Source organism: Periplaneta americana, chromosome 1, assembly GCF_040183065.1.
Source record: "Periplaneta americana isolate PAMFEO1 chromosome 1, P.americana_PAMFEO1_priV1, whole genome shotgun sequence".
NCBI classification, from domain to species: domain Eukaryota; kingdom Metazoa; phylum Arthropoda; class Insecta; order Blattodea; family Blattidae; genus Periplaneta; species Periplaneta americana.
Window position 1 is genome coordinate 183,983,221 of NC_091117.1, and position 24,856 is coordinate 184,008,076.

Here is a 24,856-nt window from a genome sequence, read left to right on the forward strand (position 1 = left end):
TGGGTAGAGGAGGGAAATTCTTTAGTTCAAGGATGGGCACAATGTTCCCGCGTGGGCACTGATACACCACCTCTTCATATCACCGTCCACAAACATTCTACCTGTCTGCTGTGTACATACAGTAAGCAGAGATTGAACTCGGTATCATAGCGTCTTAATTAGGGATGTATAAAGTCGTAGAATATAGTGAATAAATTGTAGGTTTCGTTTTAATTTCCAAGAAACATGAGAACAAAATCATTGAATGAAGATAAAGTTCAACGCGTCAACTGTTCAGTTGAGATTTATACAATAATTATTTATGAAACAAGTGGATAATTTTGATAATTATGGCATGAATGAATTATCACGAGTGCCATAATAAGATTATCCACGAGTTGGATACAACATTTTATGGCATCTTAGCACTAAAAATTGTAGGAAAGAAATTATGAAAGAAATTTAATTCGGAATCCAAAGCTGACAAATTTTCTTCATATGTTGCTATCGATTAATTGCGCCTGGCTTTGGTATTGAGTAAAGAGAAATGGATGACTTGCTGGTTATGTTACAAATGTTCCTTTATTTTGTTAATAAAGCTTCTCTGGATCATAGAACTGTTTCATGTGATATTACAAAAGTGATACAAAATAATTGTTTAAGATTGAAAATAAATGATACGTTATCTTCTGCAAATCAAGATTTCAGGTATAACTCCCTGTAAAGTTGATTTGAATAATTTCGAGGGAAAAATTGTTCCGGAGCCGGGTATCGAACCCGGGACCTTTGGTTTAACGTACCAACGCTCTAACACTGAGCTACCCGGGAACTCTAACCGACACATTTGAATAATTTCGAGGGAAAAATTGTTCCGGAGCCGGGTATCGAACCCGGGACCTTTGGTTTAACGTACCAACGCTCTATCACTGAGCTACCCGGGAACTCTAACCGACACATTTGAATAATTTCGAGGGAAAAATTGTTCCGGAGCCGGGTATCGAACCCGGGACCTTTGGTTTAACGTACCAACGCTCTATCACTGAGCTACCCGGGAACTTCAGCCGACACATTTGAATAATTTCGAGGGAAAAATTGTTCCGGAGCCGGGTATCGAACCCGGGACCTTTGGTTTAACGTACCAACGCTCTATCACTGAGCTACCTGGGAATTCTAACCGACACTTTGAATAATTTCGAGGGAAAAATTGTTCCGGAGCCGGGTATCGAACCCGGGACCTTTGGTTTAACGTACCAACGCTCTATCACTGAGCTACCCGGGAACTCTAATCGAGTTATACCTGAAATCTTCATTTGCATAATACACGTCACTGTTCGTTAACAGAAAACCACAATTTAAGTCACACGGAGTTAGTGTGCACTCGAAGTTGGTTGCTTGACGGTTGTCAGCCCACTTTGAGGTCTGTGGATATAGAGGGAAAAATTGGATCGGTGTCGGTTAGAGTTCCCGGGTAGCTCAGTGGTAGAGCGTTGGTACAATAAACCAAAGGTCCCGGGTTCGATACCCGGCTCCGGAACAATTTTTCCCTCGAAATTATTCACGTTATCTTCTGTCCTGCATTTCATTTCTTGTTACATCGCGCGTAGAATGGCTTAACCAAGATTGCAAGCGTTCCGGTATTACGTCATAGCAAATGCGTCGTTGCTTTTATCGGCACGCGTGCTATAATAAGCCAATTACGCACGATTTTGGATGTAGTAAGAAGGATTTTGGCGAACATAACTTGCAGGTAAGAGTTTAAAATAGGATTTAAAAAAATTGTTTATATTAATAAAATATTTGTTACATGCTATAAAGCAATGTGTTATTTTAATTTAATTTATTGTGCAAATTCAACTAGTGAGAAAGTTTTAAAGAATCTACAAGAATGATGTGTTGATGAAAAACCGACCCAAATCACTACTAGTTGAAAATGCAGCCCGATTAATTTATCACATTTGAAACATATAGAGACGTACCATACCCTTTTCCAAATGTCAGGTAAAACCGGCAAAGAATTGTATAAATTTATTCCCTAATGACAAGTCGTCTAACTTACTGTACGTGATTTCTTAGCTAAGATGATTCCACTTATGTCTGCGAACATTTTTTTTCTAAAACTAACCTGATGAAAATATTGCACATACACGTCTGACATCCTAGCATTTCGTAGTTTATGTAGTAATACTACTCATCCTAATATAGACAGCCTCGTCCTGACCAAACAGGCGACCTAGCGCTTATAAATGATTATTTATAACGAGAGCTAAGCCATAGTGACCACATGAATGCTTATGTTTAGAGACGGGTTTTTAACGGGAATCCCTTTTTTATTTCAACACGAAACATAAAATAATTAATCACGATGTTCAAAACTATCTTCCACCGACCAAATTATGTGGTTTTGACTTCCCTTTTTTTTCCTCCCTTTTTTATTCCATATTCCCTTTTTTTCCCATTTTTTAAAACATATCTTATTTTGGTCCTTTTTTTAGCAGAATATCGCAAACATTTAGATAATTGTCCTATATTTTTTCCGATAGGCCTATAACTTCCTGAGCAAGCGAAAATAAATATCGTTCTTTTTCTGATTCCAGACATTGAAAAACTAATAAAGTGTGATGATTTAGAGTTCGGGATAAAAAGAAAATGTTCACTTCTGGTTTCAGTTGATGTTGAACTGTCATTTTCTGTTTATAAAGACATGCATACGTGTGTTGGTCTATTGGTTCCAATGTTGGCCGTTTTTCAAGGTTCATGGGTTTAAATAAAATTCTACTACATGCATATGTACGGACTTTAATGACGCTCTCGACTGAGATTTTTTTAGTTGGTTATTTAATAACGCTGTATCAACTATTAGGTTATTTAGCGTCGATGAGATTGGTGATAGCGAGATAAAAAATAGGTTGCAGCCGCCAAATTACTCTTCAAGGAACGATCACTCATATAAATTGAGGGAAAGAAGACAGAGAACGGACACTGGAAAGTTTTCTTTTCTCAATCGTACTATCAGAGACTGAAATGTTTTACCTGCAGACTTACTAAAGGCTTTACCAACAACCAAAAATGTATTTAAAAATAGGCTTAAGGACTTTACTAATAGACGCTAATTATACACAGTATTTAAAGGGTGTAAATGATATTTTGTTATTGAAGTGTTGTATCAGTGAAGAATTATGTTGTGTCAGTGAAGTGTGTTGTGTAAGTGAAACGTGTTCCTGTCAGTGAAGCTTTATAGTTTATAGTGGCAATGCAAAGTATTTGAACAGTGAAATGTTTTTGAAGTGTTAGTGAAATCAGGATAGAATCAGTGAAATGTGTCGTAGTTCCAGTGCAGTGAGTGAGTTGACAGCTAAATGAGTGTAATGTTGAAAGGTACTTGTGTAGATATGAACATATCATGCTCGTGGGTTTTAGTTCGAACTTAGGTTTAAGATACAAATTAGATTTACTTTAAATGTTATTTTAAGTGATCGTGCTTCATTTAATTTAGGATATTCCCTGTTATTATTATTATTATTATTATTATTATTATTAATAATTGTTAGTATTAATTATTAGTATTATTATTAATTGTATTTTTAATTAATGACTTTATTATTGTCATTATTGAGTTTAATTAGTTACCACTGCCACTGGGTATATACCCATTGCAGTGTGAACAAATACATACATACATACATACATACATACATACATACATACATACATACATACAATATTTGGCGAGATGAGCCCGAGGATTCGCCATAGATTACCTAGTATTCACCTTACGGCTGGGAAAAACCTCGGAAAAAACCCAACCGGGTAATCAGTCCAAGCGGGCATCGACTGAGATTATTCACAAAGGAAATACTATATAAGTGGGATAGAAATGGCCTATAAACTTTATATGGAACTCTCTACCAAAAACAGGGTTCCTTTGCGTGGTTTATATCTAAGACATGTTAACCACAGCTTTACAACTCTCTTGGAGGAACCCAGTCTACGGATTTCATCGCCCTTTAAAATACATCGTTGTCGATAATCTCGGATCCATTTGTTAACACGGTTGCCACTAGACTACCGAGGACGACATTTAACTGTCATTACCACCATGTAAAAATAATAGTGCCTGCCATATCGCTTATTTTTCGCGTGTAAATAGCGTTGGGGTCATACAACTGTGAAAGAGTCCTGCGTATATTCTGTAATGCCGTATTACAATAGAACCCCGATCATCCGTCGCCCTATTAACCGATCGGCGGATTATCCGATTGTCTTTCTGTCGCTCTTTCTTTCTTTACTACGGAATTAAACGTGTAAGAAATTTAGTACTATACCTTATATTATAATCCTACTAGTGGCTTGTGCAGCAAATACTGCTGCAAACTAAGTTCGTTAGACGTTCAAATAAAAATTTTTCATATTTATTTTCAATGAAGAATACTTGTCTTTTTGATAGTTATTTGCTTCCATAATAATGAAACATACTCCCTCTGAATGGATTTTTTAGGCCAAATACTTTTTCTTGAACCTATCCAACTTCAGTTTTTGAGTTTCAACGCGAAAACTCAAGTATCAATGTCAGGACGATAGCAGTAGCTATTTCAGGTCATTGTGGATTGTAGGCAAAAGTTAAAAAAAATGTCAGGTTTGCTAAGTCTTCGAACAATAGCATTTTCGTATAGCTGCTGCATGTAGAACTTGAAATGTAGAGCGTAAAATCATTTTATCCTACTAAGAGATCTTGCTGAAATGATCTGAAGACTGCAAAATTTTCTAGGCCTCTTATTTTATCAGTAAGTAATACCTTTTGATCTTTCCTTAGGAACTGTAAATTTTGCGCTCTCTCGAGCCAATACTGAAGACAATGACATATATCAATATCTACACTACACCGCCATTAAGTATATGAAAAAGATCCAACCCCACTGGGTTAATAAGTATAAGAATATTTGATTTTTAATAACAATATTATTATCTTACTTAAGTTTTGTGGCTATATATAGCAGCCACTCAGTAAATTATAGAAATGAAGATCTTAATTAAGATATTCTCTACATTTACTTACATAACCACAAAACGTTTCACTTTCATGTCATCAATATAGCATCAATATTATGTACAATTAATGAAAAAATAAATGCATCATGATATTAATTATAATAATATTTAATTTCTAATGGTAATAATGTCATCAAACCACCTCAAGTTTCGTAGATTTGAATATCCAATACACAGCTGTACACAGAAAATTATACACTGCAGAATCAGTTTTTAATAACAAATTGAATTGAGCTCTATGTCGGCAATCTGCAGGTCATGGCCTTCGTGTAATAGCCTATTGTTTATTGTAGTGTGTGTTTTGTTCTGAAATTCAATCAAGTCGGCCGTGATTGAATAAAATTAGTTCTCAAAACTGACAACAGATGGATTTTGGAAAATAGGAAAATTATGTAGGAAAATTGACATTTCACTGGAAACTACTACTTTTCCGAAAAACTTTAGGTTCCAAGCTTCAGAATGAGGGGCCATTTATTAAAATCCGTTCAGCCGTTTTCCCGTAATTTCCATTACCAGTTCAAATTATGTATATAGATATTTTCTAGAGTGTTTTATCTTTACATAGTACTACTACAAGCAATAAGAATGTTACTTGAAGGTACTTTTCCCAACTTGTAAAATGGTCACTACCTGCTTTCAAAGAAATAGTCCCAAGAACTTCCGCACAATATATACTTTATGTTATATAGCAAGCCTCTATAGCATTCAGTCATTGTCCAACTGCTCGAATGCCCGTACTTTAAAACTTCTATGCAAAATATATTCACGGGCGTCGAAAGTGTTTTGCTAAGTATCGAAATAAAAATACAAATAATTGAGAGGTTTGAGAAAAGAAAAACCGCGGCTCATTTCGCATCAGAATACGTGATTGGCGTTACAACTGTGCGCGATTTAATGAAAAATAATGATAAACTGTGTAACGTATGTAGATATACAACAAGAGCCCTGTACTATTCCTATCCTTCTGCAAATAACCATCATAAGGAACTTCCTTGGCCCTTATAAACCCGTCGTTGACAACCAGAATTAAATTAGTGAACTTCTGATTCACTATCTAGCATGTTAAACACAACACTACGGAGGAATGTTATGAGACTGTAGTAAGGAATTATGCAAATATTTTATGGTACGGATTATCCGATTTTTTCGATTAACCGTCTAGTCCACCCCCGTCATTACCACGGATAATAGAGGTTCTACTGTATTACAATTACGATTTTATTCCCTGTTCATTACATTAGTAGGCCTATCCAGTCTGAGTGCGTTTAGTTTGTTTCTGCCCAGCACGTTGATGGAGCTAGAAATTTTCTATTCCGTATAAACGGGAATTTAATAAGGATATTTGTTTTATTAGTTCGTTATTTTACGACGCTTTGTCAACTGTTATGTTTAGCGTCTGAGTGATATGAAGATGGTAATGATAGCGACATGAGTCCAGGGTCCAGTGCCGAAAGTTACCCAGATTTTCTCATAATGCGTTGAGAGAAAACCCCTCAAAAAATCTCAACCAGGTAATTTGTCCCAACCAGGATTTGAACCCGAGACCGCTAGATTCACTGTGAGATGTTCTAACAGTTATTCCAAAGCTGTGGACTTTAATTGGGGTAGATTCTATTTTTATTACAATTGCATGTATATGTGAGGGATTTAAGAGACAGATGGATCATTCCATACAAAATTTTAAGAATATGCCAGTGATTTCATGAATTTTTTTGAGCTTTTAATATAATAATGTTATTATGAAAATAAATTGAACTGCCAAGTATGCTCGCCATATCATTAAGGGTGCTATTCATAGACATTTCGCTAGCCCGCGCTAAGAGCGTGCTAAAATAGCCCCGGCTATCGACTGATTACTTGTACAGGATTCATATCATATCATATTGCCAAGAATGTCTATGAATATGGCCCTATTATTTTAGTCATACGGATGACTAAAAATGGGTGGCAGTTATATGCTATCCATAATTTAAAACATTCTAGACACCCTATATGAAGTGTAATCGAAACTAAAGAGACGCCATTGTAAACCTGAACAACCATGTTTTAACACCTTAAAAACTAATTCGAATAATATTAAGAGATGCTCATAAAAACACCTCATTGAATAAAAGAAATAGTTTTATATTCGAATGCACCAATTTAAATAAATTCATGCGAATGTCATTCGTATTGAAGAAAATCTTATTCTTAATCAATCTCTCAAGTTTTATGACGTTATCTCAAAAAAACCTATGAATAATTAAATTAATAAAATTATTAATCTCTGTTCTGACGGTTGAAAATCGCTTGCTATGTGCGGCGGTCGTAGTATTCGCGAGACTACATAACGATGAGTAATCTCAAACGACCGTCTCCCTGACCTTGATCGCGCAACATTCTGTACGACGAGAGAGCCTAATCTGCTGAGCTCCTTTGTTCCGGTGAGTTATTTTTTATAAAAAACTGACATGATATTTAAGTCAATATTCTGAAATTTTCAGAGTGGAATCAATATACCCTAAAGAACTAAACACATGTTTTTTCGTCTGTAAAAATGAATTGCATTTTGTGTTCTGTATTATTTTAAATTATTTTACGGCGGTTAACTACTTAAAAAATTATACATTTTTTTCAGTTTGAGGGAATTTATAAACAAGGCTTTCCTTTTTCGAATTGCATTGAAATCACTTTTCCATCTTCTTTTACATAGTAAGAAAACTTCAATGAATGAAACCGTGTTCTTTGCTAAACAAATATTTTAAATGCTGATTGCTGCCAAACTATGAAGGATATAAATATAGTATTGCGTGAAATTCATATTTAGAACATACAAAATAACCTACTACAATATTTTTAACTTTTGAGACATCATGGTTTAAAAGCATACTTTTTTGCATGGAATGATACAGATGTATAGACACTCGAATACATCTGCTAAATATTAATTGTAACAAAGTTCGTACGCAATTGAAGTGCATTTCTCAAGCTATTTTATATGGAAAGTGTGTTTAATACTGTACTCCGTAAATTTGTAAACAGATGAACTGTACACGGCAAAAAGGGTAAGTAGAATTGCAGGAACATTCAGCGTCATACGCCATTGTTGTATGAAGCTTAGAAGGCAGACCGGACCTAGCTGTAAACACAGAAACAAAGCGAATACAGTGTCATATAGTATACGTTCACATACAGGAAGAAAAGACACAATGTTATTAGAGAGTTTATTTTCATAAACTTTGACATCAGCCTGAAACTTGTCACTTGTACGAGTACTGCAAATGTCATGGCGTGGATATCCAAATGATATATTAAATCTTCTGTTGAAAATCTTTCTTTAGTATTCATAAGACACATTTTCATACAATTTTTTTTTTTAATTTTGAGATTGTTGGGAAGATATATTCGATCACATTTTGACTGACAATAATAATAATAATAATAATAATAATAATAATAATAATAATAATAATCATAATAATAATAATAATAATTATAATTATTATTTATTTTATTTATTTATTTATTTATTTATTTATTTATTTATTCATTCATTCATTCATTCATTCATTCATTCATTCATTCATTCATTCATTCATTCATTCAAACATTTATTTATTTATTATTTGTGTGCTGAACAACAGCCAGAGGCCAATTATAGTTCAGCACAATACACAAACAGAAGATACAAAGGCGCAAAAACAAAATAAATAATATCTTAATTAAACAAAAACATACATAAATAAAATTGAGAACAAGAACAGTAAATACTAATAATCAAAACGAAACTATACCTTAAAAGGATCTAAATTATGCCCATGCAAATTGGCATATTTTATGCATCTACAGACTGGAGAAAGTGATTTTGAATTTCTGTTATAAATTTTTTTTTTAATCTTAAACCTTTTGTAGGAATACGAAGGCTGATATTGTTTATGATAGACTCACAATCAATATCACCCTTGATAACTTTGCAAAAAAATTTGATAATCAAGATTTTGACGTCTAGAATAAAGGCTACAACAGTTAAAATATTTACAGGTAATCTCATAGTTAAAGTCAGAGGAATTGGGTATAAAGCGAAAAGCACATAAGGAAATAAATTTTCTTTGAATATTTTCCAATTTAACCGAATCAGTTGAAGTAATGGAATTCCAGGCTACAGATGCATATTCAAGTTTAGATCGAACCAAAGTAAAGTATAGAATTAATAGTGACTCTGGAGTAGAAAAAGATAAGTTATAGACCTTATTAAACCAAGCATTCTTATTGAATGATTATAAATATATTGAACATGATCGTGAAAGTATAATTTAGACTCGAGTAATACACCAAGTTCTTTAATAGAATTTTTCCTAATAATACAGGCGTTATTAAGAGAATAATTAAATTTTATGGAAGTAGTTTTTCGTGAGTACGAAATGCCAAAGTTTTTGTTTCATTAATTTTCATTCCATTATTGTCAGACCAAAGTTCAATAGAGTTAATATCATTTTGAAGAGTTTGGCAATCGGCAGAACTATTTATTGAGCGAAAGATTTTGAGATCATCAGCAAATAACAGGTAGTCTGATAATAATAATAATAATAATAATAATAATAATAATAATAATAATAATAATAATAATGTTTTATTTTCGCTGGCGGAGTTAAGGCCATAAGGCCTTCTCTTCCACTCAACCAGCCTTAATCAATACAGTACATATTTAAATTACGAATATTTACACTACAATTAAAAGGTTCTCCAGCAATATTCTTCAGTTAAGTTTTAACGACTAGTAGACTACATAATGGCTTTTCCTTCTCTTGATTGAATTAATGTGATTGAGCACACTTTCGAAAACATCATCAGATTTTTTGTTGTGATGATTATAATGTTTTCCTCGTTGATCTTTAGGTGGCATACCTGTAGACTTGAGAGAGTTCTATAATACCTGAACGAACTTGTAAGAGATTTCATGTAAGGAAATTAATGCTTTCAAACACACTGGTATTTCTTCCATGTCAGATTTTAACACTCTTACCTTATAAGAATACTTCCTATAATGTAATTTAGCTGCTACAAAGGAATATTTCAGAAGGTCCCTCATAGGAGGAAGTAAGCCTATAATTTCAACAGCCAGTGAACTTTTGTTTTTATATGTGAATGTATTTTTTGTGACTGTACCTAGTTCCTCTTCATTACATTATACATCAATTGTACCAAAGCAACTAGAGCATATTTATATTTTTGCTCATTAAAGGTTTGATTTAAATAGCTATTAGACTGTGTTACAAAAATTTATTTTATTTTCTTCTTCAACCCGAACATTCATTTTCTTCTCTTACTTATCTATATATATAATTTGAACTGGTAATGGAAATTACGGGAAAACGGTTGAATGGATTTTAATAAATGACCCCTCGTTTTGAAGCTTGGAACTCAATGTTCTTTTCAGAAAAGTAGTAGTTTTCAGTGAAATGTCAATTTTTCAACATAATTTTCCTATTTTCCAAAATCCATCTCTCGTCAGCTTTGAGAACTAGCTAATTGCATTTCAGAATAAAACAAAACAGACACTACAGTAAAAAATATTACACGAAGGCCATGATCTGCAAGAATGCTGACATATTTAGAGCTCAAATTAAATTTGTTATTAAAAACTTAACTTACTAAAAATAATTTACAGGTTCGATTCTGCGGTGTGTAATTTTCTGTGTATTGGATATTAAGAACTACAAAACTTGAGGTGGTTTGATGACATTATTACCATTAGAAATAAAATATTATTGTAGTTAATGCCATGATGTGACTATTTTTCATTAATTATACATATTAATGCTATTGATGATATGAAAGTGAAACGTTTTGAGGTTATATAAGTAGATGTAGAGAATAACTTAAATTAGATTTTGATTTCTGTATTTTACTGAGTGGCGGCTATATAATATATGTTACTGAAAGCTATAAAACTTATGTAAGATAATAATAATATTAAAAATCAAATATTTTTAAAGTTATTAATCAAGTGGGGTTGGGTCTTTTTCATATATTTAATGGCGGTGTGGTGTAGATATTTATATGCGTGGTTCTCTTCAGTATTGGCTCGAGAGAGAGTATCTTTCATTATTATGGAAGCAAATAACTTTCAGAATGTCTGGTATTCTTCATTGAAAATAAATCTGAAAAATGTTTATTTGAACGTCTAATGAACTTAGTTTTCAGCATTTGCTGCACAAGCCACTAGTATTACTCTAATAGTTATTAAGTAAATATTAATATCGTAAATTGTATGCATTAAATAACATAGACTCTGTGACTGCATCATAACAAATTTGCTGCGGATTACTAGTAGAGTAGGAGAGGACAACTCCTTGGATGCCGCTCCTTCCTCCGCGCAAGAAAAGCACAAGGAACATCATGCTTATGCTTATTCATCCTCCTTGCCGTGTAGTTCTCGTATTCTGAAAAAAATATTCAGATATTGCATTCTCATTGGCTGAGTTAAGCCCAACATACAACTGCCCTCTGCCGTGGTAGCTTGAAACTATACTCTAGTCGAACGGAAATGCGAGACGAGAGTGGTCGAGTTTTGTATTTGCATCACTTTTAAATAGCGATTATCGTGAATAAAAATGTGTATTTATTAGTGACAAATGGGTTTTTACCTGGTAGTAGTTACTTGAAGTGGTAAGTTAACTTTTGTTTTGTTAATCATGTAATTCTAAACTGTAAAACCATCGGAGACAACTGTAATAAGAAATTAATTTGAAGTACAGTCCTGATTCTCACTTGATAGAAGTAAAAGTAATAAACATAAGAGGGTAGTTCGCATTTAAGACTTAATATTTAATTACTATGTGAATTACAATTTTATTTTCTGTATGTGCACATTAAGTAAATGCTTAGGACTATTCTGAAAGTAAAATATAGTACAGTTTTAGACGAAATTCTGTATAATCCTATAAAATCAAATAAGTTTATTAATTTTTAACATGTTCAATTTTAGCGTCGAGCGCTAAACAGAGTATTAATTTTCATAAACCATTATTGGAAATGTGTGGCATTTTGGGAATATAATATGTAACTTTTACGATATAATCAACAAGATAGAACAATTTTCGGAATATCTACTATGGAATTTGCATTAAAATAATTAAAAACTTTAAGATTTTTTTCTAAGGCGAGAGGAATTTTACATAAAGTGTTTTTTTAAATGTAGCTAATAATGCATCTTAGCCACCGACGTGGCTCAGTCGGTTAAGGGTATATGTACGTGAACGACCACAAATATTATCAGAAAATGCAGGCTCTAAATTTCTAAAATTTTATAAGGAAATGAGCTCACAATTTTACAAAAATTACAAGGTGATTCCTTGAAATATAACAAACAAAAAATATAATACCATTTTACTCGTTTTTGCCAGGTTTTTGAAGAAATAATACTTTTATGCCTACATTTCGATCGCGAATTTTACGAATACTGTTCAAAATACGGTTTAATTTCTTGTATAACAACGAAGAGAACGTTTGTTATGTTCACGTTGCAGCAGTATTTTAATTAGAAAATTAATTGATTTCGAATTAATCGATTGAAGAAACATTGATTGTCGGGTGACGTACACAATCTGGCATCGCTGTCCGGGCGGCAGACAGCTGGCCTAGTACTCGAAACTGATCAGCTGTTATATTTGCATTGCATTAGTGTGCAGATGGATGTACGGCGATACAGTTTAGTTTATTTCAAAACTACGAGATGCCAGAGTTCACAAATCGTGAGTACTTAGACATGATTCAGGCCGCGGAAGAAATTCGTAACAGTCAAGAAATACTAGCCAGAGTTAGTCACAATTGGACTAGAAGATGTGAAAGCCGCACGCACGTTGATGGTGGACATTTTGAACAGTACCTGTAATATGTGAGTGGAATGTGGTTTACAGAGTTTATTACTCTTTATTTCATTATTAACGCCCATAATTAGTGATTTGTAAAACAACAAACTGTAACGTTAATTACATTTTGTTCATAAAGTTACATCAGTTTTATTTTTTCATTAATTCTAACTGAAACTTCAATCCTAAGTGTTTTCACTAATTTGGACATATTTTCCTGATTTTCATGTTATTTCTTGTTATTGCTGTACGTATTTCTCGCTTACATTAAAATTATTACGCCATACTTAGTATTGAATTGTTACTGTATTGCATTGTAAGTTGATAACTCAGCATTCATTGTTGAACTGCGCCCGGACACGAACTATTTTGTTCATTCGGGTTATTAATTTACATTTTCTGACATTAAATTATACAAACTAAACAAATAACAGTTATGTCCCTATCCGGAGTTTATGTAAGTAATTTTTGTACGAATATTTATCCCCAGATTAGATCGCGAAGTATTGCACCGAAGCTCAGTACATTTGAGCCGTTCAGAGCAGAAGTGGTGTAAGTCAAGAATGGGTAGTGAGGGTTGAAGTAAACATTCTGTAAAATACAGCGCAAAGTAGCAATTAATATTTACATTATTTAAACTATTAGTAGTCAGTGGATAGCAAGAACGGCGTATTAACTGCTACTTTGCGCTGTATTTTACAGAATTTTTACTTCAAGTCTCGTTATCCAATTTTTACTTACAACACGTTTGCTCTGAACGGCTCATTTATTTGCAGCCGTCCTCCCCTCACCTGCTGAAAGATACACGGTGAAAGGTAGTTGAACTTAACCCACCTCCTTCAAGTCGCTGACCGCATGGGGTGTGGGGTACTACTTATGCGGCGTTGAGACATCTTGCAATTTGCCGTTAGCGCTTTCGAAACACTTGTGATTATCTCACTGTCCTATAATCTTTTTATTTGACAAAACTTACTCTAAATAATGAGTTCTATGGCTTCTGTCAATTAATGAACTACCTTACCTTCCGCCCTGTATATATATAAAACAATAATTGTGTTGTGGCTGTGATAAAAATGTTGAAGACTGCTTTATAGCGTCATGTTGGCAATGATAAAAGTGTGCAATATTCGTTACATTGGCGGACCGATCTCGTTACGTTGGCGGATGGATGTTCTATATTTTCTCAGGTCTTTTCACTGCAAACCTAGCATTCTCTAATCTTCCACAGTTTTTTCTTAATCAATGACTCTGCGATTTTCTTTCTTCCAGAACAGTGTGAGCGTTATTGAATATTCGCTGGAGAATCTTCGTCAAGTGCGATATCAGGCTGATAGTCTGAACTTATTGCATTTGGTGGCAGTACTATTTTGCGTTATTGGCAGTAACACTATCTCAGTGAAATCTTCAGTACGTACGCCTTTCTCATTATTTCGTTGCATAATCATAGTATTTTCTGTGTCTCCATCCAAGCATTTCATTAATTCAATGGGGATTTCGTCAACAATTACTGTTGCTTTTCCATTCTTCATTTCCATAAACGCTATCTTCCCTTCAAATAGAAAATCCTTTTTCATCTTTTGATCGGCTGTTTCGTCTTCTAAAACTAAGCCATCTTTCTAGACGATTGCCTGTCTCACGTAACTCTCCCACATATTTCGTCCATTTGCTAAGTATTTCCTGTTTATCTCTTATTCCATTTGACGTTCTTATTTGTAAAGTCCAAACATTTTATTTCTCGGTACATTAAGTCTTATTCTCTCTATGTCCTCTATTCTTTTCTATTTCCGTTTCATCGAGTATTAAATTTCTTGGCCTTATCCATTTCTCATCTTAGTTCGTTTTGTAGTTCCCTGTAATCTCTTCAACCTTCTGTGTACAGATTTTTCCGATTTCTCCTTTCCTCCACCTTCTCCAATCTTTGCCCTGTGACCTAAGGTTTCTTAATACGCAGGATCTTTTACTGTCCACTAAATTTAATGCATTATCTTCTGAGACAATCTGTTTATAGGAGCGGCATAGCTTTAAAAATTGGACGGAGTTTAGTAATAATAGACCAACCAACAATTTGAAAAAAATGAGAGTTGCATAAATCTGTTGATGGCAGGCTAATTTAAGTCGGAAAAATTAAGAATGCAATATTTGAATTTTGCTGCTATTTATAATCAAAAATTCCTTTATTGCATAAAATTCATTTATTTATTTTGCTTTGAAATATTAATTCAACTGCTGGTCTCTTATTAAAAATCGGTTAGCCTTTAGTATTATTTGTAATAATATGAATGTTATAATACTTCTTTCATAAAATGTTTTATAAAAAAAAAACATTTATTTCAATGGCGAATATCTCGAAACAGGTCTTTGGTGCTTGATCTATTATTGCGTAACTCCGTCCAATTTTATTATACTTGGTCAAATATTTGTATTTAGTTACTCGTGCTTATGAGTATGTGTGTATATATTGCGCCGCCTATTTGCTTATCAAATAGTAATATAGTGTTAATTACTATATAACTTTTTCTTATGATTAACTCGAGATTGTCATTGCCGAGCAGCTACCACGTACGCATCTACTCCTGCAAACAACAACACCACGTAAGTTAACAATTCCAACAACCGTTAACTTTGAGATAGATTAAAGAAAATATCATAATTGATTTAACTTCATTCACTCGTGTTGCAGTAAAACTCGGCATGGTGAACCTCGAGGCGTGACATTCCTTCCTTCTGAAGAATTTTATATTAACATGCTTGTGGTCACGCCGATGTATTTTAACTTTAAATATTTTAACCTCAGCTATTGTACTTAATTTATACTTATTATTCCAAACCAATTCGTATACTGGCATGGTAAATAATGTGTGCATTTGAACACAATTAACAGTAATAATTATGTTTTATAATTTTGAATAATTTAATCCTGATTGTATCTACACTGTATACTTTTACTTACTATATGTTGTTCCATGTATTTAGCATGTTCCATTGAGTGAAATGAATGATCTGAAGATGGCATTTAATGCTGAAAACGTTAATCAAAATAAAAATGTTATATAGTAATTAACACTATTATTTGATAAGCAAATAGACGGCCCAATATATACACATATTGATTTGATTTAATTTCTTCCTGTAACCACTACAGGTTACCATCGACAAAGAGTACCATGTTACAATAGAGTAAATGCCTTGAGGCTTAGTGATACATTGTTGTTAGAGTGAAAAATAACAATTTGAATTATATTGAAACACATGATATTAAACGAAGTAGCGTCAAGGAGATGTGAATTAGTCATGGTCCATATGTATGATGCCTGAAAATAGCTATTGAGCCTTTGAGTGCTGCACTTGTTAGATCTCTTAAAATATTTTTATGCAGGCCAAAAGATTTACAGAAGTCGACTAGGAACCGGGGTATGGTCCCATGGGCTTATATCATTAGTCCCATGATGACGATGGATTCCAGATGGTATTTGTCCTTATAAAAACTGATGGAAGGTTCATATATATTCCTTTTTTCCTCGTGTACTTCTTCTGGCTGGTGTTCGTGCGATTCGAATCTCACAGTAGGGTCTATGATGTAACCTTCAAGAGAGGGAGGTTTAAATGCAATTATGTCGATTCTTCGATTACTACCCTGCTTATCGGTCAAATACTATCATCATCATGAAAATACTCGTAATTATACTTTCAAAATTATCCGATATAAGATCGACATTTGTTAATTAAAGCATGAAATTTTAGTGTGCAAAAATAGTTTCTCGTAATATATTAATTATAACAGGTTAGTACTTCATTCGTGTATGAATTTTGAAATCCTGCTGTTTTATATTCAGTTAAGTGTTGCTTCCGTTAAATTTATGTAATGTAAGTAGGAAGCTCTTATTTTACAGCGACAGACAAAGAATTTAGTCTATGAAAATAACATAAGGACTTCGATTACACATTTCACCAAGAGTGAATAAGATAAATTAATTTTCCGGATGCTTATCCTTTATACTTATATTAACTGTAATTCCAAATGCATGTTGCATACCTAGGTATTTTAGAAAATTTTATGCACATTTCGATTCATTTTCAATGTTATTTAGCGTACATACCCGATCTGTCTGCCGTTTAGAAACCAATTCTGGGAATCTGAGTGCACATGAATGCAATATCGGTAGAGAAGGTACACTTGTTGCTCCACTTTGAAGCTCTGTGTTCCAGTCAGAGCCGGGGATCGATGGGTGGGAGTTCTTTGTGCTCCGCATTTATACTATAAACTCTAGTGAGAAAATAGGAACATAATTTACCACACTTGTAGTTGCGAAATTGGATGTCGATATTCGCTCCAGTTGTCAAAAACGTACCCAGTAAAAACGATTACTCTTTTTTTTTTTAACAAAATTTGAGATGTATCTGAAAACGTAGAGAGATCAAAATAATGCAAGGGATACACTATATATCCAGAAATAAAGTAATAAAACAAGTATAAATATAAATAAAATTCATATTCTTTTCAAATATAAACTCGCTTTTGATCATCCTTATCAACAACTGTGCATGTTAGTTCGTTGAATCTGCCCCATTTCGAAGACTTGACTACTGATCAGTCCAGATCGCATAACCTTGTTTGTTTTGACTTATATCGTGTATATTCCACCAAATTAATAGACAAAATGAAGGTATTTGTGGAACGCAAATTACACTGACTTTATTAGACATCGGTTTCAATGGAAATGCTTACGTCATAGGCGATGAATTGAACAATGTAAACGAACCCATTCCTCTACACCAGGCATGTCAATTGATGCCCACAGGAGCAAGCGCGCGCTTTAGAGCTCAGGAGAGCCTGAGCGCTTTACAGCGGAAAGGAAAGGGACAGACGAAAGAGGTGGTATATGCCGATTAGTCGAGCTATATTCAGGGATGGCCAGCATTGATTCAATAGATAAAGGGAAGAGAACTTATTAAAACTGTATCCATGTTAATTTTTAGATTTGTCTGAGAAGTATAAGTGCATTATAAGAATGTAAGTTTTAATTGTAATGCTAATTTTTCACAAGTTTGATTTTTTTATTCAAAAGAAATATTTTCTCAACTTTTCTTATAGAAAAGTGAAATTTTCAGGTATAGGCCTATTTATTTAGTAGCCTTACAGAATGTTTTCGTAAATCTAATATGCCGTATATACGTATTACTGAAGATAGTGTATTGAAAATTTTGAAAATATTTGCATGGAAATTGTTTGTAAGGAAATAGATTAACAAAGCAACTACTGTTACATCATAAGCAAAATATACGTGCCCATGTGTTGTAAAAATGTCAACTCTATAGGTTCAGCAGATTTCGAGAAAATAATTTAATATTCTGATGATAGGAAGTTGCTCACAAATATCACCTTAAAAGTATAATGCGATAAGAGTTTTGTTATGTAATATTAGTTACACTTAAAACAGATACAGTACCTAGGTAACTTTACTTTGTACTGTAATATTGTTTTGATTAGTTTATTGATTACTTTTGTAAGGCTAAAAATACCATCAATATAAATTCCAACTTATCATGTCATACTCAATCTCTATCTTTGGAATATCACTTTCTTTATGAATGATGTGTTTCATCCACTTAATACGGTATAATATTATACTACTATGGAATTTAAGTGAATATTCCTTCTTAACTCTCTATTATGTTATTAAGATTTAAAACACAAGTGCAATATTATGAAATCAATGTTAGTACTTTTGTTTTACAGACAATATAGATAATATTAAACAGAAAGAAGCCATATAAAAATGACATAAAATTTCACGTTCCGTTTGAAGTTGTGCACCACTGTTTTCTTAATCCAACAGGTTGCTTAATCATAAACACAACCCTTCATCTTTCCATACTTAGCGCTTGCTGCCCGCGCACGACGTCAAGGTCAGAAAAATGCGCTTGCTTTGACATCAGTGCTCTACACAAAGGTAGTCAGCATATACAGGATGGAAGTGAAATAGTCCTGCAGATTGAAAAGGACACTTGTGAATAGAAAACCTAACTTATATTACGTTTAGTGAATAAATACACGGTTAATTAGAAAATTGAGTTGGAAGTTTCAGTAGTAGGCCATCATTGCCGCAAACACACTACTCTTTCTTCTCGTAATACAGATGTAAGAGGTCAAAGAACTCAGGCCTGTCTGCCTTAGTGAACTACCTCCCATCGCCCTTTCTGTCCACAATGATGCAAACTAGTTGCATCGGTTGGTGTCTTGAATTTAGTGGTTTTTAAATTAAATTTACACGAAAACCGTCCATGCTTATGAAATACGCCAGAGGAATAAATTATCCTTTATTAGATTTTCTATCGTTGTGGGCAAAAATCACAATCCTACTCGTAATAGTTACCGAATAAGAGGGTGTTAAATATTTGGGTAAAAACTTTTTTTTTCTGAGAGTCCTTCCACTATTATGTTATTACACTTTTTGTTACATTCCTTCTGAAAATCTACTGGTTTATTTCACTTTCTTCCTGTATACATAACCTAATTGAAAAGGTGGATTCCAAAATGACCTAAGTTCAAATGACAAGTTATGAGAAAAATTACAAAAACTTATACAAATGTGCCGCCCCTAGTGTCTGCATATGTTTTTTTCAAATGAATCTAAGTGAAGACTTAGGAGAGTCTGTTAATAAACTTAGACAGTTATTGTAGGCTATATGAGTTTGAAAAGGATGAATTGAAATGTGAATAAAACAAGTTACAACCTTTAAAAAGGGTCCACATCAGTGGAGTAACACCTAGCGCGTCTGGCTGCGAAACCAGGTGGCCCGGCTTCGATTCCCGGTCGGGGCAAGTTACCTGGTTGAGGTTTTTTCCGGGGTTTTTCCTCAACCCAATAAGAGCAAATGCTGGGTAACTTTCGGTGCTGGACCGAGGACTCATTTCACCGTCATTATAACCTTCATCTCAATCAGACGCTAAATAACCTGAGATGTTGATATAGCGTCGTAAAATAACCTACTACCAAAAAAATTTAAAAAGGGCTTAGAACACTTTGGAATCCACCTTTTTGATTCAAATATTTTATTACAATAATTGTGGTGGTTGCAAAAAAATGTTATTCAGTTTCGCTTCGACATGGATGTGAAACAGACGTACAATACATGTGTAACTATAGAAAGTTAATACATGTTGGCATATCGATAGCCCAGAACCAGACTATTCCAAGTTAATTTTACAATTTTTTTTTTCAGGAGAGCTATTTTAAGCTACTGACATTCAAAGCTGCGTGAAACAATTTGGAATAGCTTCATAGCAACCTTATGGAGAGAAATATTTACAATTTCGTTCGATTCATATACACAGACAAGAACTGGAACACAATGAAACACACATTTCTTTCCTGTAAAACATTGGACTTAGAAGAGTCTGGTTCTCAGCCACCGATATACAGATGGATAAATAACAACAACATTTGCTGAATATTCTCATGTGCTTATAATATAAGTCTACACTATACCAGTTAATTGTTAATATTTTTCTGTGGCTCATAAAGAGTTGTTTACGTTGTCCTCTTAGTAGTAAGTTCTATTTTAATGCATTGTTCTTGTTGGAGGATTGGCTGTTATGAACCCCTCTGGTCGCTGAGTGATCAGACCTTCAGCCTGTGAAGCAGGAAGTGTGGTTTCGAGTCCCTGTCACACCTGGGATTTTTCATTGAAAACCCCATAACACTTGTAGCGGTTAGTGTTTTTCTTGGGGTTTTCCTGTTTTCCTATATCAGTACAGTGGAACTCCATAAATAGACACAGCAATGGTCCGTGTGCGAGACGAGGTACGAACGCTGTCTTTCTACGGAGTACTGCCGACATTGGTAAACATAAGGGCTGTACAATGTTTTTATGGCGTGCGGACCGAAACATGAATAATTAACGTATATAATTTTAAATAATATATTGTAGTATGTGCAAAATATACAGGGACATCATTTTATTTTTACTATCATTTTTAATATTAACCTGTCTATACTTTTAGAGAACCGGAAACACCGCTTGCTCCCCCCTCCAAGACTGGAGTTCGATGATACTGGCGTAAAACACAAATCACTCTACTAGGTATAGGAAGGAAGAAAAGTAGTTCATCCATTTACGTAAACTAGGAAATATCGTGATTTTGAGTTTGATAATTTTCATCAGGTTTTTCTTTAATGAAAGTACAGTACTGTATTAACCCTGCTGTTCTGTTACATTTTACTATACGAATGTGCTGTTGGGGTCAATATGACCCGACCTCATAATGGCATATAAAATTACAAAATCATATTTGTGAACATTTGCATGACTACAATAACATAGTTTATCATTATTGTTATTAATATTACAGTTATTTATTTCTTTATTTTATTATAATCTTACGTTATTTTGCTTTTTTTTACTATTATTCGTTTGTAATATTTTATTTTGCTATATTATTCATTTGTTTTTTTCTACATTCTTATTAAAAATTAATAACAACAAATTGAAGAAACATACTTGTTTGAATGAAATGTTTAACTTATAATACAACAATAGGCCTTGAAATAATTATAGATTGAACTAAACGCTTGTGCTATGTTATAATGATTAACTTCTGTCTTATGTTTTGTGTAACGCTCATGATGTACATAATCACAATTCTTTCTCATTGCTTACAATTATGTGACACAAATATGTGACATGACCTTTACAATATGTTTGCTGTAGTTTCCATACAACATGTTCGTTTTTTGTCATTGCTTGATGGACAGAACTTACAGCGTTCATGTTTTACAGTTTTTCCTCTTGTAGACTCTGATACCGGTAATGTAGTCACAATTATAGGTTTCTGAATGTTCTTGACAATTCTGATTGCTTCCTCTGTTCTTGAAAAGTGCTTTCTTGATGAAATATGTTCCTTTGTCAGTAATTTTTCAAGTTCCTCTAAGAATATTCTCCTTCTAGTCAATTTATTTTCATTCCAATTTGGGTCTATCGAAGTCTACAAGACATATGCATTGTAAGCAGATACATCAAGAATGTTGTAGAAAAATATCACTGGCCATCTGTTTGTTTTTCTTTTGCAAGTATATGTATATGTTACTTGGTCAAGTGTGTCTACAGCCTCTTTGGATGCATTATAATCTAAAATCATTTGAGGCTTCTTATCATTCCTGTTGCTGACTTCATTGACATGATGCAATGTACTCATTAGCACAACATTTTTGTTTTTCTTTGGGACACAATTAACCACAGTAGTATCATTTGTGAAATAGAATGAAGAACTGTGTATTTCCTTGTTGTTCATTTGCTGTGGAAGTTCTGGCTTATTTTTCCGTATAGTCCCCAACATTGTCATTTTTTTTAAGTATTGTTCCAAATTGTAAGAAGTGAAAAATTTGTCACAAGTTACATTTTGACCCCTTAGGTTACTGGAAAGATCACACACTACCCTCATACCCTGACTTTTTTCTGATGGTCCATATTGTTTCCCTGTATAAACTTGTGCTACCAATGCATATGAAGTTTTGCTGTCACAAAGCGCCCATATTTTTATTCCGTATTTCGATGGTTTGCTGGGAATATACACCTTGAAAGGACAGTGACTTCAAAATCCTACTAACTGTTTGACAGTTATATTTTCGCCAGGATTGAAGAATTTAGGAAGGACCTCCAGACATTTCTCCCAAATGCAACGAATAGCAGCAAGTTTATCAGTGCGTCTTCGTTATTCTCTAGTAGATTTCTTATCAAATCGAAAGACACGTGATATCTTTCAAAAGGTTTCAAGTGACATAGTTGCCCACAAAATGTTTCTGCCTGTTTTCTGATCCCACAAACTTTTTGTTGACTCCCCATGAGATCGAGTAACACCAGCAAGAAGCAAGAGTCCCACATAAGCCTGGAAAACAATACAGTCAATATTTGCCCATTGCTGGCCATAAACTCGCCGTCCTTCTATGTTTGGCATATGGCATATTATGGTGGCACACCTTGTAAATCCTGGTGTAATCCTGATGAGGTTCGAGGCACAAAGATGACCCTGTTGTGGAGGTGGATTCAACTTCCATTCTATAGCTTTATTCTTGAAAGAATTGACTGAACAATATTGACTGGTTGTTGACTGTCAAAATCGTCATCATTTTCACTTTCAGATTCATAACTTACATTATTTTAAAATTCTGAAACAACTCTTCACTGTCGGAGAAATTCACAATTGATACTAACTGAGCATTACTCAGTGGTCTTTCCGTCATGGTGTCTGACCTCAAACTGAGAAACAACATTGAAATATTTATCCAGATAAAATGTAAGAGTTTAGAAGGAATTCATTCAGAAAAACAACAGGAAACCAGTCCATTGTTGTAAATTAGTGTATCTAATTGTTGGTAATAATTCAATTTCTACTCATTATAATAAAAGCATGATACAAATTCTTGAAAAATGTTAATACCACATTAGAAAATAATAAAATCTTATGTTGGGTCATATTGACCCGAACGTTACATAAGTAACAATTACAGATTATGACAAACCTATTCGAAAAATTTAAATTATTTTTAAATCACAAATGCATATTGCATTATTAGACAAAGTCACTGAGTCCTATAAGCATATCTCATTATGGTGCGGAAAGCTGCATATTTATGTTATAGAAGTGTTACATATGTGTGTTGTTAATGTTTTTGTATGTTTCAAATTGATAACTGATATTTGTTCTGCAATCGCAATACCTAATTTAAGGATTGTTTATGTTTTGTTTACATCGCGTAAGCTAATTTAATTTTCTTTTCCATTTCTCTTTATGCTTATCTTTTTTGTGTATAAAACTATAGCCCTAACATACATATGTAAAATAAGGCTAACCCCCATTGGAGATACAATAATAATTATTATTATCCATATCGTTATAAAACGATAACAGAATACAAATGATGACTTCAATTGTATTCATATCTCTAAAGAACGATAACAAAATATAAATAACGTGATATCCATAAAGAACGATAACTGGATATAAATGATAATTTGAATATCATTTACATCGCTAAAGAACGATTAAAAAATAAAATGAAAACTTTAAGAAGGCCCGAACCCACGACCTTTGAATCATTAAAGAAGCACTCTACCGTTGGTCTACGAGGCGCAGATATGGAACACTTTCATAGTTCCGGAACTGCTTGTACAAGTACATGCATCGTGTAACATTGCCGCGACCCGAAGTGGACTTTGAAAATATTCGCTGTTCACGAGTGCGGCCACTTTTTTTTCTGACAGCTGTACTTCGCTCCCATCCCTTCTACTAATGAAGTTCCAACTGTCCTCCACAAAGAACCAAGGTCGCATATAGTACTGAGTTGCTGAATATAGTACGTTTCAGAAATATGTTCGCATTTTCCAGTGACGAAAGAGTTTTCAACATTGAATCATATTTTCGCACAGGTACTGTCGTCCGTTTGCATACGTCGCATCCTGATTTCCCCCACTTACTTTTCCTCGCCCCTCTGTAAAGCTAGTGACTGGGCTGTCTTGGCTCTTTTCCGAAAACATTAATTTCTGTTGTAATATTATACAACTGTTTAAAATAACTTAAATAAAAGGGCCTCGTTAAGTAATTACTGTCACGTGATTTCCCCTCTTTCTACGATCCTGCGACATAACCACTTAGACGGACAGTAGATAGCATGTCTGAGTAATTTTATCTTTTCGGATCGGGCAGAAGTGAAGATTGAATTTACAGTACGTAAGGTACTCTTTTATAGACTAGGTACAGAATTAGTTCAGCATGAGTTACTAGTACGAAGGACGAAACTGGTAATTGGAATTAGATGCAATAGTCTATAGTGCGATAATATGCACAATAAAACTGAAGCCTATATCGAAATGAACGGCCACCCTTTTCAAAAATGTGTTTAAATATTCATGTTATGATTATTTTTCAACTTAATTTCTTTCTGTATATTGTACGCTAATATGATGTAGACAGTATAATATAC

At 33.7% G+C, this 24,856-nt stretch overlaps 2 protein-coding genes and 1 non-coding gene across 3 annotated transcripts in view; 2 read left to right on the top strand and 1 right to left on the bottom strand.

The window, feature by feature from the left end:
* Positions 1 to 24,856, bottom strand: part of LOC138705090 (beta-glucuronidase-like) — a 155,664-nt gene that overhangs the window by 76,630 nt on the left and 54,178 nt on the right. The window lies entirely within an intron of this gene.
* TRNAI-AAU (transfer RNA isoleucine (anticodon AAU)) lies at positions 1,442 to 1,513 on the top strand. The gene has a single exon. It is a non-coding gene; the product is annotated as a tRNA-Ile (tRNA).
* The window catches only part of LOC138705100 (conserved oligomeric Golgi complex subunit 4-like), a 481,496-nt gene continuing 468,187 nt past the window's right edge, over positions 11,548 to 24,856 (top strand). The window contains exon 1 of the transcript XR_011333620.1: positions 11,548 to 11,673. The gene's annotated coding sequence lies outside the window, so the exon portion shown is untranslated. The remainder of the gene's footprint in view (positions 11,674 to 24,856) is intronic.